The sequence below is a fragment of the Schistocerca serialis genome, chromosome 2 (assembly GCF_023864345.2).
Source record: "Schistocerca serialis cubense isolate TAMUIC-IGC-003099 chromosome 2, iqSchSeri2.2, whole genome shotgun sequence".
Taxonomy (NCBI): Eukaryota; Metazoa; Arthropoda; class Insecta; order Orthoptera; family Acrididae; genus Schistocerca; species Schistocerca serialis.
In genome coordinates this window covers 125,478,299-125,492,537 of record NC_064639.1, presented here as the reverse complement: position 1 = coordinate 125,492,537, position 14,239 = coordinate 125,478,299, and positions in this window count along the sequence as shown.

Sequence of the window (14,239 nt, the reverse complement as noted above, 5' to 3'; positions counted from 1 at the left end):
ACATCATTAGTGCCGCCCATACTTGGAACACCTAATTACGTTCAAACAGCGCCATTCTCAGGTCCACCAACTCATCAAACGATGTAAGCAGGAACGTCTGGAATGATACGTTGCCTCCCTTGGAACACGAAAGTTTCCTTCCTGGGTTTGAAAGAAGTTCTAACGACTTTACGGCTGTCACACATCTGTGTGTGTGTGTGTGTGTGTGTGTGTGTGTGTGTGTGTGTGTGTGTGTGTGTGTGTGTCCCTGGAATTTCCATAATTGGAGCTATATCAGCTGATCCAGATGTAACCACAGATTGTCTTGCCAATATTATGCTAGCGCCTCTGGGGTCAGATAATTACCACGTAAAACAGTGGGTAGAATGACAACATCTATCTTCTGCTCCATGCCACCCTGAGCCGTATAATTCTTCTTTCAGTGAGTGGAAATTACTCAGTGTCCTTGCCGACTGTCCTGATATACCACTGGCCCAGACTGCATCCTTTATCAAATGATTGAACTTCTGTCAAAAGATCACCACTGCCACCTCTCTGCCGACTTCAAATGCATCTGGAGCGATGGCGAATTCCCGTCAAAATGTCGGAAAAGTAATATCGTTACAGTGCTAAAGCCTGGTAACAAACCACTAGATGTGGATGGGTATCGCCCTATCAGCCTCACCAACATTCTGTGCAAGCTGCTCGAACGTATGGTGAACTGGTTGTTGTGTTAGCTCCTGATTCTTGGATCCTTCTGGCTCTGTCCCAGGGCCGGTTCCTTGGTCCACCAGAAGTATCCCCTTCGATTGGCCTCTTCCCAGCCACAACATTTAATTTCAGTCTTTTTTGACCTGACGAAAGCCTACGATGCCACTTGGCACAAGTGGGGTCTCCAGGGGCTGTTTCCGATTTTTATGCAGAACTACTTGTTGCTCCGCACTTTCCATGTCTGTGCTTCCTACAGTGCGCCATATATAAAAGGGAATGGGATACTGCAGGGCTCTCTCCTGAGTGTCTCACTATTTTCATCTGTCGTTAATAGCCTCGCACTAGCAATAGGATCCTGAGAATCTCCCCTCCTACATCTATTTTCGAATTTCCTTCTGCTCCTCATCTATTGGTGTGGCTGAAAGCTGGTTGCAGGGAGCTATACAGAAGGCGCAGTCCTGGGCCCTCTGTCACAATTTTCAGCTTTCAGCTGTCAAGACTTTACATGCACTTTCGCCGTTGTCATACTGTCAACCCCCACCCATAACTTTGACTCAATGATCAACTACTTCATGTAGTGGAGTCTTACCACTTTCTTCGAAATTGTCTTTAACACCTGCTTAACTTGGGTCCACATCTTCATCAGCTTAAGGGAAAGTACTGGTGGCATCCTAATTTTATTCAGTTCCTGATCCACACTGGCTGGGATGCTGATTGCCATACGCCGATGCATCTGTACAAAAGCCCTCATACAGTCCCTTATTGACTTCAGAGCCTGGTGTCTGGTCTACCATTGCACTACAGCTGCTGGCCCCTATCCACAACTTTGGAGTTCACTTTGCGACAGGAACCTTCTGAAAAAAACGTGAACAGGCTCATCGTGGAATCAAGCGTTGCTCCATTGCATTTCTGGCGTCAACTACTGCTTACAAATTATACCACCCACATACATAATTCGCCTCGCCTAGCACGATGATCCATCCAGAACTGGGAATCCTCTAGCCGACCACGTCTGGTCGCTTCTTACTGAACTTGACACTTTCTCTCTGCCATCTTTCTGTGGGTCCACTTATGCACATCTCCATGTTACATGCCTTCGTCACAGCTTTGTCTGAACCTATCACAAGGCTCAAAAGGCTCAGTTTTACCTGAGGCCCTCTGCCAGCGATTGTTACCTATTCTCGGCTAGTTCCAGGGCTCAGAAACAAACAGACTGATTAATAGTTGAACGTCTTGTTGGCTTTACGTACGATCACGCTGGACATACTGAACAGTGCTCCTTGACAGTAGGGTGCGGTGTTAGGCTCAAGAGCATAATACCAGGTCTGCAGCACAATCTGTTATGCTCCAGGGAGTCCTTCGTTTGTAGCGACTCCGTGAGCTCCTTCCAAGCTCTCGACCAGTGATAAGCTCGCCATCCTTTGATAAAGATCATCCAAGAACCCATTTACGTCCTAGAACAGTGGGGACTACCATTTGTCTTCGTATGGACCTTGGGAAACATCCGAATCCCAGGAATAGAACTTACCACAAGACTAGCCAAAAGAGGTACTAACAAACGGAGTCTGAAGATCGGTATCCTGGAATCAGGTCTTCCATCGGTATTATATCGTAAGGTTTTTGAACTCAGGAATACAGAAATGTGCTCCATGACTTTGCTGAATGTTATGTAAAGTAAAAGAGATGGTTGTATGGAGGTCTCCAATGCAAGGACTCCTTTGTCCTCAGTGAGCTCTGCATTGGCCATACTTGGCTTACTCAAGACCACCTCCTGTGCCACTAGGATCCACCTCAGTGTTTATGTGGTTGACACTTCAAAGCGGTCCACAGCTTGTTGGACTGTCGAAATTTCGCCACCCTGAGGCGGACTTCCAACCTTCCTGATACAGAGGGAATGCCTCAACAGCTGTTTTAGTTTTAAGTATTGTACAAGAGGGGGTTTTTATCGCTAGACCTAAGAGTTGGCTCGTGGCTTTACATGCACTCTATCTGCATTTTAACTTTTCTTGCTTCTTCTCGTGCTGTCTCTTCGACTTCGGTGTTGATCTTTTCACAATCTGTGTTTCTGCTGCCTTGTGTGTTTAGGCTCGTGATTCTCTTGTTGTTAATGTTTTCCATTTGAGCTTGCTACTTTAGTTTTCTTTGCTTCAGTATGGTTGCACATGTAGTTCTAAGCGTTTAGTTTCTTCCCTGAATTTCGGATGAGGGGATCCTTTTCGGGGTACAATTTGAATCTGAGACCAGTGTGATTATGGAAAAAGGGACTGAACCTTTCAGTTCAGTTCTTCAATCTCCGAACAAACCAACTAACCCACTGACATTCCTCATTTGCATGTACAACCCCGTCGTCGTTCGCCCACTCGTACCTCATCATGCCCCTCGTCCACTCATATCCATTCATGACCCTCCCCTCCCCCCCCCCCCCCCCCCCGCGAAATTTACAGCTGTTTTGACCTTAGTCGCCTAAACAGAGTTTAACAAAATGCACAACCCCACAACAAACGACTTACAGCGCACTGGGGACCACACATCACTGTATGCGGTGAACCAAACTGACTTCACTAATCTACTGAATTTCCTGAAAGAAAGGAAATGGAGCGTTTCACTAACACAAAAGTATTTGAAAAAGCAAAGCAATACATTAATAAGGTAGATGCAAAAACGCCAATCGATACAGTACTCGATGAACTAGCTGCCTTCAGCTGGGATTGAACGTGCATAAAACATTTGAGTTCAGCACAGTGAGATCTTTACACAACAATATGGTCGAGCTGGCCGATAACTCCAAATCACCAAACCTGCTGAATACGAAGACATTTCTTCATATGGTCGTGAATGTGGAGATATACAACACACTGTGTACCCCACAACAGTGCCATATCTGCCAGATTTTTGTGCTTGTGGCTATTTGACGCAGCCAGGCTCCATGCTGCCGGAAACGCGCTGGTGGTCACACAACACAACAGTGTAAACATCCCTAACTCCCCCAAACAGCACCATGCAAATGCTCCATTTGTGGTGTGGCCCATCCGGCCAGCTGCAGGGTGTGCAGTCCCTAGAAGCAGGCTCTCTTCAGAAAACGCAAAACTCATAGCTATTACAGCTCCAAGACCCTCGATCATCCCTCCCCCGTCCCCCCCCCCCCCCCACACACACACACACGAAGAACAAGAACAACAAATCTTCGTTGTATCAGCATCAATTTAAAACAAAGCACAGTGATGACGCGCTGACAGTTTCATCCGTACGATACGACAATGACCTCTGTGAAGAAGTTGTAGCATAACTGACTGCAAAGAAAGTGGAACGAGACAGCAAGTGACATCACGTTGGACAAAGTCGTTGTCTGCTCAAAAAACGACGAACCAACGTTTCGTAAATCCTATTTTTAGACAAAGGCCATTGTGTAGTGACACAATGCAAAGCAACACTTCAAACTGGGTCGGTTGCTGTTGCTGTGGCTATACGATGAAAGTCAACAGGAAAACTTACCATAACATCATCATTTTGCACATCTATGAACATACAAACCCGTTCAGAAGAGTCGATGAGCGTGTCTCCAGCTACTGGCAATCTGGAAAACTCGTCGACGTTACCATGCTGGGTAGTAGGCCGATACAAACATAGCAGCCCTGCAGCCAGGCGACTAGCGCGAGGTTTGGTGTTCTCGTAAAGATAAGTCATTTTAGATTATAAAAACATATAGTTTAGTACTGATTACGTGGTAAATAGGTGTATTAGTGTGCCTTTTAAGCGTACCATTAAAGGTTTCATTTTTCTTTACGTAATATAGCAGAAAACGCGAAAAGATCGTACAGTCGTATTTTCTGTTTACGTTTTGCCGCAGCAAATCTGTAGAATTTCGTTTAGTTGTTCTTCGTTCTCTCCAGCAATGTAACTGTAGCGTGTCTCTTCATTATTTAACTCACATTTACGGAAAGTAGCGTAAAGTTTATGTTGTTGTTCCAGAAACTTTGCACTGTTGTTTTTGTTTACCCACAGTCGCGTGTATCCCAAATTTGTGGAATCATATTTTCTTGTTTATCTGTAATTTAACTGACGTATTCTTAATAAAGTATTACGTTTATCATGAGTGAAAAGTGCCTGACTTGCTTAGAATTGTTAGGTCGGGCCATTGGTGTGACGGATGCTTTGTTTTTTTTTCCATGCCCGTGACTGTAGTGGCGTGGGAATAGGGGAAGTAAATGAGACTCATCTGTGGTTGTGTAGGATATGTAGTAGAGATAGGAAGATACTAGAACAGGACGGAAAAATTGCCACCCTTCAGGCTGAGTTAGACAAGGCCAGGGGAGGTCTTGACTGGTTGAGGAGGGAGAAGGGTAGAGAGAGGTGGGAAGTGGCAACAGGAGGAACAGGCCTAGAAATTTGTCTGGCAGCTCCGTGGTGAATGTGGGAAATAGATTTGACCTGTTGCTTCAGTTAGAAGCTGGTGACCCTCAAGCAATTGCAGGTGTAGAGAGGGCACAATAAACTTTCAGCCGCAAATTGAAAAGTAAGGATGTAGGGAAATCAGTATAGAGAAAGAAAGTGTTGTTGTTGTTGTTGTTGTTGTTGTTGTTGTTGTTAGGTAGTCCCCATGGAAGAGGTGGTGTCCAACTTTTGCAGAATGTGACCTGGTATCCTTATCCTAGTTCAAATTTTTTTAAACATAGTGTTGGTCTGGAGCAGGTGACAGAGGATTTAGGATCACTTTGCAAAAATTTCACTAAGGAAGACATCGTAGTTATAGTGGTTGGGGCAGGTAATAGTATTGACAGAGATCCTGGGTACAATACAGAGTGTGACCTGGCAAAGATTGCGTCAGCATCGAAGCATACTAGTGTTGAGTTTGTATCTGTTCTTGGTTGCCATGACAGACCTCATTTGAACTCTTCTGTCAAGAGAGTTAATTTAGAGTTGGATCAGCTGCTTATGTCGGGTGCAGAGTCACACATTGGTGTGGTTCCTGTTGATTCTCTCAATAGGTGGGATTATACTAGGTATGGCCTTCACCTTAACAGGAAAGGGAAGGGTAAACTGACTGGGAAAATAACAGGAAAGTTAGAGGGGGGAGTCACTGTCATGGGTGAAAAAATGTCAGTGGTTATAGGGTTCAGGAAACACCCTTTTTTTAGCATAGGGAGGACAAAAACAAACCAACTTTTAAGAGAGGTTAGGACTGAGACAAACCTTCAGTTTGAGAAAGGAACAAAAAAAATTAATTCTAGCTTATTACATCAGCATAAACAGCTATTGGTTAAGAATTTCCAACAGTCAACAGATATTTCAACTCTGCCCAATTTTAACTCAGTCAATGTGAAATGTCAGCTATCTTTATTGCATCAAAATATTCGAGGACTGAGAAATAAAATTAATGAATTAACTATCTGCTTAGATGAATTAGTCTTCAAACCCAGCTGACATAATCTCCCTCTCAGAAAACAATGTGACCACTGGTATAGAACTTTTAAGTGTCACAGGGTTTAAGTTAGCATCTCACTTTCGTAGAGCAGAAATGGAAAAAGGAGGAGTTGACACTTTCATCAGAAACTGTCATAAATTTAAGAACATAGACATCCATAAATATTGCCTAGAACATCATATGGAAGCATGTGCAACAGAGGTAGAATTTCACTTAAAGTCCTTCATAATATTAAGTGTACATCGAGCACCTGCAGGCAACTTTAATCTGTTCATAAACCACCTTGAAGCTGTACTGGCCTATTTAACAACCAAAAACAAAGAAATAGTGGTTGCCCGTGATTTCAATGTAGATTTCCTTAGACTCTCCCAATAAGAACGTATTTGAGTTAGTAACACTCTTATTCAACGTCATTCCCATTGTAAAGTTCCCCACTGGGGTATCCAATTGCTCACATTGATAATATTTTTATAGAAAAGTCCAATGAACAAAATTATATTACAAAATCAATAGCCAATGGCCTCTCAGACCATGACATGCAGTTCATTCTGTTAAATGTTAATAATGAACAGGATACAAAAATCTGTTAAATCTGAGCTCAAGATGGTAATCAATAAGCCATAAATTGATTATTTTAGGACACTCCTCAGATATTCACTGGAATGATGTTTACAGTCCTCATGGCATGAATGAAAAATGTAACACTTTTGCTAATAAAGTGCTTACATTATTTGAACACTGTTTTCCCCCAAAACTAACAAAGGTTAGAATAACGTCTACAAAGGAGCCACGGATTACTTAAGGAATAGGAGTATCTTGTAAAACAAAAAGAAAACTGTCAATCCGAAACAGTTCTGGTGTTGATGCTGTAGCACATTACAAGAAATACTGCAAAATATTAAAGACTGTAATACGGATATCAAAGTAAATACCTTACAAGGAAAAGACAGTCATATGAGATAGCAAAATAAAGACAATATGGGATATAGTGAAGGTGGAGACTGGTAGAACAAGACATGAAGAGGGACAAATAGCATTAAGAGTAAATGATACATTGGTGACAGATGTGTATAGTGTTGCAGAACTTTTTAACAGACATTTCATAAATGTTACTGAAAAGATGGTGTCGTCAGGTTCTGTAGATCCTGCTATGGAATAGTTCAGACCAGAATTTCAAGTAACTTCCATAATATGAATTTGACCCTCACTACCCCAGCGGAAATAATTACCGTCATAAAATCTTTAAAATGAAATATATCTAGTGGGTATGATAAAATATCAACAAAATTAATTAAAGAATGTGATTCTGAATTAATTAACGTATTACGCTATCTGTGTAACCAGTAGTTCATAAGTGAGAATTTCCTGAATGGTTGAAATACGATGAAGTTAAGCCTCTGTTTAAGAAGGGAGATAAAGAAATATCATCAAATTACCGTCCAATTTCACTTTTGCCAGCATTCTCAAAAATTTTAGAAAATGTAACAATCGGCTGTATAACCATCTTACCAATAACATACTGTCAGTCGCAGTTCGGATTTCTAAAAGGTTCTGATATTGAGAGCGATATCTGCACTTACAGTGAAAACGTGCTTAATTCTTTAGACAAAAAATTGCAGGCAACTGGTATATTTTGTGATCTGTCAATGGCATTTGACTGCGTAAATCACAATATCCTTTTAAGTAAATTAGAATATTAACGTGTAACAGGAAATGCTGCAAAATGGTTCAAATCTTATATCTCTGGCAGGAAACAAAGGGTGTTATTAGGAAAGAGACATGTATCAAGCTATCAGGCATCATCCAACTGGGAACTAATTACATGTGGGGTCCCACAATGATCCATTTTAGGGCCCTTACTTTTTCTGGTGTATATCAATGACCTTTTAACAGTAACATTATCAGATGCCAAGTACGTTTTGTTTGCCGATGATACAAATGTTGTAATAACAGGCAAATCAAGTGTAGTCTTAGAAATATCGCGTAATATTTTTGGCCATTAATCACTGGTTCCTAGCCAATTCTTTGTCACTAAAGTTTGAAAAACACACTACTTGCAGTTCAGAACTTGTAAGAGGTGTCCCACGAGTATATGCCTAACATACGATGACAAGCAGATTGAAGTAGTGGACAGCGTTAAATTCTTGGGATTACAGCTTCATAATAATTTAACTGAGAGGAGCACACCACAGAATTCCTGAAGCGTCTTAACAATTCTCTATTTGCAATGCGAATTGTGTCAGACACGGGGGATATAAAAATAAAAAAGCTGGCAAACTGCTTAAGTGCTAGTTATTAACTCTGCCTTCTCTTCCATGGAGGACACAGTCCTGTTGAGTCCTTGTGTATAGTGTCTGTCCCTGGTGAAGTGTCGATCTGAATTTCTCTCACCTAGTCATGTGGTAACCAGCTCAGAGTGTTTTTGGTTCTGTTCTTAGTACTTTCTCCCTGGAAGCTGCTAACATGCATATTGTACAACGTGTGCTTTGCGTGCTGCCAGTATATCATGAGATGGCTGTTCATTGAAATAAGCCCCATGACATCTTGGGGGAGTACCGTTGATTGTTGTGTATGAGAACTGGAATGGCATCAGTCACTGCACCCTCGATTGCAGTAGTAAGTGCATCGACAGCTGTGCTGTGTTTTCAACTGCACTGTTGTTCTTATGATACCCTTGATGAGGGCTTTGGCAATTATGTAAGGCCTATGTTAGTTACGGTTCTGCACAAGTGTGGGTACTTTCAAACCATAGTACGATTTAGTTTTGACCTAGTGGACCTTCGTACAGTTTTTGCTTTTCTACTTCCGTATTCGATAGTTCCATTTGGGGTGTTTGCGTTAAAATATCCAATAGCAATAACTCGCAGTGCTACGTTAAGTACAGTGCTAAACCCACATGTTATGATGTTATTAGGAGGATTGCGTAGCACCATCCGTGAAGTTTGAACTCCTTCGACCTTGATCCTGAGAGCTGTGGCCTCGAACATTTTTGCTACAGGGAGCTCGATTGTGTGTTCTATGCCGTTTATCTCACCTGTCCCACTTACAGCCCTGTAGTTAGGTTCGCCTGATATGCGAAACTGTTCATGCAGTTTCAACAGTGTCTCATTCACGAGAGCGTTCTGGATGCCTTTCTGCTCCGTGAACAGAACTAATGCTATGCTTTCGAGGTAGATCTCATTCGTCTTCCATTAAAAGATCTCTGTGTGTGTGTGTGTGTGTGTGTGTGTGTGTGTGTGTGTGTGTGTGTGTGTGTGTGTGTTTTTGTGTGTGCGTGTGTGTGAGAGAGTGATTGTGGCAGCCTATTCCTTGCCTGGTTTGCTCATGAGCAGCTACATTTCGAAGGTAGCTATCCTGAGAAGTGCTCCCAACTTGAGATTGGAGAATAGTGTAGCCACTAATCTCCCGAAGGACAGCGATTTGTATGTGTAAGCGTGGATTTGTTGGACCATGGTTTCTTACGTGCACAGGCTTGTGTGTTTCATACTAGTGTTAAATCTCTTGGTGGCGGCGAGGCAACTTTTGTGGGAGCGTGTTTCGTGGAAGTCTCGCTATGCGAACTGTGTCCATAAGTTCTTTTTCCTAATGTGGTACTCTAGATCGTCACTGTGATTGTTGTAGTCCTGGCACTAATTCATAATGTCCTACTGCATTACAAATTCACACCGACGTTACGCTGAAGGCACGTGATTCCGTGGGCTCACATGCTTGTTTCTGTGTTCCTTTCTGCAAGTATCCTGTTGACAGGGTCATCGCAGTATGGTATATTTATGTGCCCAGTGTGAAGGGGCTTCGATTATGACTCTCATTATACATATATGTATGCAGTGCAACGGTGTTGGCAGTGTCACTCTCGCCTAATCTGCAGGTGGGAGAGGTAACGTGGGAACAAGGTTTTTGGGTGGATCACCTGTTACTTTCAACTCTTGCAGCGCCTGCGTTTCGTTGTGCATGGAGTAGGCATTTCTGTTGGGTGATCAGACATCACCCCAGCACTCGGGACCTTCATTTAGAAATGAAGATAATTTTTCCTTTTTTGAGAGCAAAGGTAAGTGTGCAAATTTACAGAACTTAGTTGGCGCGAGAATTAGCGGTGCCCGGGACCACAGACGGAAGAGTGTGTCAGGGGTCTGTCTCGTCAGATAACCCCAGGCACTTATGTCCCCTACAAAAGAATGGTAAAGCCCCCCTGGAGAGGTTGCAACCGAAGTTGAGAACTGATTTTCCAGTAAGTGCTAGATACTGTCCGCGGAATTTCACCTCTCCTTCCACTGCCCCTGCCCCTGCCGTTTATAGTTGGCTGCTGCCTGCTTCTTCTGCCACTTCACTTCGCTGCTGTCTGCTGCTTCGTTCGGGTTGGATGCCTCACTGTATTAAAATTACAGTTCAGATTTTTCAAAAGTCGATAAACGTTTACAATTATTTCTGATACCAGTTACGTTGTGTCGTTTAGTTCCGTGTACTTATTTCCATAACATAATTTTTTTATGTAGTGTAGTGTTAATTATGTTCACGAATTGATGTACAATGCGTATCTTCGCACATACTATTACCTACAGCAATTTTAAATTAACAGTTTTTGACTTTGACAATGCAAACAATAACAATAAAAACACAGGGGCTTAATACAGTAATAGCAAATAAGTGTTTTAATGTCACTGTTCAGCTTAAATGATTAACATCTATACATCAGTACTACATGAAGTATGATATTAATAACAAAAAGTATTGTATGTTACAATCATATTGTCAAGTTTTCCGTCTTCAATAAATCATTCGTCTAAGACAAATTTGTAAAGTTCTTTTGTATCACTTGGAATTTCAAAATACTTTATCAAGGCAGATGCATCTTTCTTTTGTTAGCCAACCATATTTTGTGTTGGTAAAATGGTGAATGTTAGTTCTGTTAGATGGCGTGGTTTCTTTTGTCTCAGGGTGTCCATTTGTACTGTGTCTCCAGAGTATTTATTATTTACTGACACATTATGAATTTTCTATGCTTTCTTGTTTGAGATGACACGCTGGCCGTTCATTTTGAACGGTAGCTTGGGTTTTAGTACTTTCTTTGCATGAACTTTGAGAAATATAACAATCCAGTCTGTGTTCAGAACTTACAGTATCATGCTCTTCTAAAATACCGTAATAGTCTTCAGAAGACAAGATGCTTCCTTTTTTTTCTGTAAAATTTCTCCATTCTACCACCCACTCGGTCTGTAGGCATGTAGCTATGGCCACGAACAGGGAAGAAGTGACGAAGATTGTTGAATTTTTTGCTCTTTCCAAAAATACTGTAACCATCGTCGTCATACAACTGTTTGTTTTGGCTACTGCAAGAACATGGGAATTGATGTATAGTACTGGTGCTGTCATTTGGATCTTTTTATCTAAATCAGACATAAAATACAGCAAATCCAAAGCTACTTGATTGCACTTTCTTGAAGATTGTGTCTATAGGCAGGTATAGAAAAAGATAGACACTGTATAACCATACACGTCCAGTATAGAAAACCCACTGACTGATAGATATGAGGAAATAAAATCAGCAATTGACGTCAGGAAAAGGGCTTTTAAACAATCAGGAAACTGGCAATTTGTCAAACATTAACAGATACCTGACGTCAGACCAACTGCATATTGGCAATGAAAACATTACCATTTACAAAAATTTTCAGTTGACTTTTAAATGTATCTTACATGATTGCAGCAGATTGGTAACAACAGTAGTAACCTAAGCAATGCGTCACGTCAGACTATGACGTAGTTACAGACCAAGAGATGTTACACAGATAAAATTCATGCCCGCGACAGGCGTTATGAACTCGCCGCCCATCAGCGTGCTGGTGGATGGGGCAGGTCTCGTAAAACGTGAAATACAACAGACTAAGAACTAAACTTTGTAAAGCAGTGCACCGTTCCTAGTTTTCTAAGTGGGGCACGTATTTCATTCTATTACCATTTAACAGCCAAACATCTACCCAATTAGAGAAATAATGATCAGCAACAAAGCGTTTAACTGGGTAGCACTCTGAAATGCAGGAATTAGAAAACTAGTGAGTCTTACGTGCCCCCAAAAATTAATTGCCTAACCGTTACTTGCAATAACTGCGCAGCAGAAACAGTCACTACAGACTATTTTCAAATGGAAAAAACATAACATGGCCATAAGTAACGAATCGGGGAGCTCTTAAACTCCACTATTTTGAATAATTAAGCAACCAAACCTCAGATCTCAAACTTTGACAGGCTGCCCGTAATAACTACAGGGAAAAGAACATGCTTATGTTAGCAGAATGTACCATAGAATTTCCCGGGACGGGTCAAAAAACAACCCCACCAATGTGTTTTACAAACTATTATTAATTACACTGAAAATACGCTCTGATTAAATTAGACTTCACTCTAGTTTAAAAACACCACACAGTTCAGCCTTCAACATGGTCCGTGGTAAGCCACTCCAAATATGACCGATTTAAACAGGCAGTTCTGATTAATGACCTCCACTAGCTCTGTAACACACAACACGCAACTTCCATACATTTCAAAAGCAGCTCCGAATAACGTCAGTGATGAAACAGTTGCTTCCATTAAGGTAAACTTCACTTCCTTTGAAACGAACCCCCATAAACAGCAGACACAGCAGACCTTCCGAAAAGGAGAAACTACGACAAGGCTCAGAAGCCACAGAAGAGTCTCGCCAAACTATTTGATGAATCGGTAGCGATGTGGCATCCACAATCTCCATAATGTCGACGCAAGGAAATTACCAGAGTGCCAGCGCCACTACAGCAAAAAACACAGTCTTCGAGGGATAAGATCTGTGCTCTGCAAAAGTTGTTGCCTATTAGCTCCAGACACTGGAGGTAAACCAGCCTCGCGCCCCGCTAGCGCTCCTTCCAATTCGGACCGCAAATTTTGTCAACATTGGTGCCAGTCAAATCTCCTCGCGTGGAAAACCACCGAAGATTGTGCCCCGCGATCGATTGATCAATGAGAGCCAACACGGCTTACAGGCGGTGTGAAACGACATACAACACGGGTGGAAAATATGATGTAATACTCCAAAGCATAAGGTATGTTACAATTCCATAGGTTATGTTAAAAAGACAACTTACCTAGTCAGGATATGAGTAGAAAAATTTTTCCAGCATAGCTCCGTCCAACTTCTCATCCAACAAAATGCTTTCCTAACTATATTGACTTGGGAAGGTTTATTCAGTGACCAAAACCGCTTCAGCTGTAAAAACCGTTTATTCTTAGACACCCCCTCGTTTCACACGACTTCACGGTTGCATGTTAAAGGGCAAATCAGAGTAAAGTCAGGATACAGTGGATTACAGGAAGTCCCAGCGTTCATAGTCAGTCCCATGCAACAGATTACCTGCATAAAAAAGGCGAATTTTCTGCACATGAAGATAGACATGTTAGTGTTGTGAAACCGTTAGTTCTTAGCAATAAAATGCTTTCTCAACACGACTTCATTATTGCAATATTAGAATAAAGTCAACTTGTATCGTGTAAACGACTTTCTCATCAGCGACCTATTCAGCATCTTGCAGACTGCACATATTATCCAACATGGTCGCATTCCCTCAACGTGACCTCACGTCGCAACTATGTTGAATATATTTTGACTGTTCATGTAAATTAATGAATTTCAACCTTATCAACAATTCACCAATCAATTGCATTGGCGATGAATTTGCCACCTTGAAGATCTGTTTCACTTAACGTAGCGGTTTAGGTTTACATAGATTACTACCTTTGATTCAATTTCTGACTAAATTATGTACGTATTTTACTCACCAGTCTTCACCTCGCTGAAACGGCAGATCAGATCCGCTAACATTACTGACCTTGCTACAAACCAGAAGTGCTACAGACACGTAATCCATGCGTATTAATAGCCTAGCAATGTGATACTTGAAAATTGTTGACGGACATTTTCACGAAAACGGGTACCGACGCAAGAAATACTCGGTACTCGATTTTCTATTTTTTTTGCAAGAGGATAGTCGTGGTCTAAAACTTCATACAGTTACTGCAAAGGCTATCGTGTTCTCTGAAGCGTTTAGCGGACAATAATATGGCTGTTGCCGAAGCACTTCCCAATATTACTTCTCTGCTTAG